Here is a 1,856-nt window from a genome sequence, read left to right as displayed (position 1 = left end):
TTTCGGTGACAATGAGTGTTGTCCAAATAAAAGGCAGGGACAGACCTAGAGGCATACAAAATACTGTGTTTGTTAGGGCAATGAAGGGTCTAAACAAGAAGAAAAATAAAACTTGTTATTATTATACATTTTATACAATTTTCATTCTTATAAATTTATAAAAATAGTGTATTGGCGTTCATCCACGCACATCGATAATTTGGTAGAGATAATCCTGACCCAATTAAGTATTAACATCTTGTACTGTCGTTTTGGGGGATAATTTCACAGAACACATAAATTAGTTTTCTATATGTGTGTTTAGAGATTGCTTAGCAAAATATAATGGTATTTTAAAAACATACATGCAGCCCGCCGCTCGGCCGCCGCCGCCGTTGCCGCCCCCCTGCCGGCCAGCGTGGGAAGGAGTTGAGGGTCGCCGCCTCCGCCGCTCTGGGGAGAAAGTCAAGCCAAGCCAAGGAGAAGCAGCAGAAGCGACTGTAGGAGCGAGCAGCCATGGATGCTGTGGATGCTGCCAACAGGCTCGGAGACCCTCTGGAGGCTTTCCCAGTGTTCAAGAAACACGACAGAAACGGGTTGAATGTCTCCATTGAATGTAAGCGAGTGTCTGGACCGGAGCCAGCCACCTTGGATTGGGCCTTCGACCTGACCAAAACGAATATGCAAACCATCTGTGAAGTGCAGTTGGAAAGCAAGGTGCGGCGGAAAGGCCTGGGGAAGTTCCTCATGCAGACCCTGCAGCTCATGGCCAACAGCACACAGATGAAGGAGGTTATGCTAACAGTATTCAAATACCATCATGGCGCCTACCCGTTCTTCAGAGAAGCGCTGCCGTTTGAAATTGATGACTCTTCCCCCAGGATATCCGGTTGCTGTGGGGAGGATTGCTCCTAGGAGATCCTGAGCCGGAGGACCAAGTTTGGGGACAGCCAGCACTCCCACGCGGGTAGGCACTGCGGTGGCTGCTGCCACTGAACTCTCAGAGCCACTTTCAAGTCACAGTGCTCTCTCCTAAGGCCTTTCCTCTTTCCTGGTCTCACCCTTTGTCAGGTGTCCTCAGAGCTGTGGCCTCCCCAGCCCTGCACGTGCCAGGTGCACCCTGAGAGCACAGAACCCTGGGGAGAAGTGGTATGAGCTGCTCCTCCTCTCCTAGGAGACCAGAGTGCTAGGAGGGAAAGAAAGAGGGAGGGAAGAGTGGGTGGGGCCTGGCAGTGAAGCTCATCCTCCACAGTGGCTGCCTTCTCACTTGGCTCCTGGGGCCTGCAGTGGAGGTTCTCCCACGTCTGCAGCTCCTAGAGTCCCGGCAACCTCCCCTCCCCTGACACATACACTTGGACAAGTGGAATGTTTATGCCCACCTTTATGAAAGTTCTGGAGTCCTGGGTCTGGGGTTTGCTGATCCCCAAAGAGGAACACACTGGGTGTAAGATCTGGGCAAAGAAGGGGGCTTCAGAGAGACTCACACTTTCGCAGATGGAATGCTCTTATGGAGACTGTGGGAAGGTCTTTTGTGCCAAGATGCAGGGTAGTGAAGAAAGCTCTTTCAAGCTGTTTTTATGGATTCGTGGAGTGGGCTCATGTTGAGACCAGCTGACTCTGGGAGGAAGACTGCCTCTCTCCATCACTGTCAGTGAGAGAAAGGCTGAAAGGCCCCGGAATGAGGTGTTCTGTGGAACCCACCATGGGGATGATTGCTTCTCTAGGCTCCTGGGATGTTGTTGCATTCTAAGCTTAACTTCCTGGTCTCATGGCCGTGACTTGAGCTTTTGATTCATAGAAGAAAGCCAGAGGTTCTGCTCGTTCTTGTCTGCCCGCCCTCACCATTCTTTCTCCTCTGCCTCTCACCTCTACCCCAA

At 51.2% G+C, this 1,856-nt stretch overlaps 1 pseudogene; it reads left to right on the top strand.

Annotated features, from left to right (window-relative positions):
• The first annotated feature begins 495 nt into the window (after nucleotides 1-495).
• On the top strand, nucleotides 496-894 carry LOC711940 (N-alpha-acetyltransferase 40 pseudogene; annotated as a pseudogene).
• Nucleotides 895-1,856: the final 962 nt, after the last annotated feature.

This window comes from Macaca mulatta, chromosome 18, assembly GCF_049350105.2.
Source record: "Macaca mulatta isolate MMU2019108-1 chromosome 18, T2T-MMU8v2.0, whole genome shotgun sequence".
Lineage (NCBI taxonomy): Eukaryota > Metazoa > Chordata > Mammalia > Primates > Cercopithecidae > Macaca > Macaca mulatta.
Note: the sequence above shows the minus strand (reverse complement) of the source record. Positions and strands in the feature narration are given on the sequence as shown.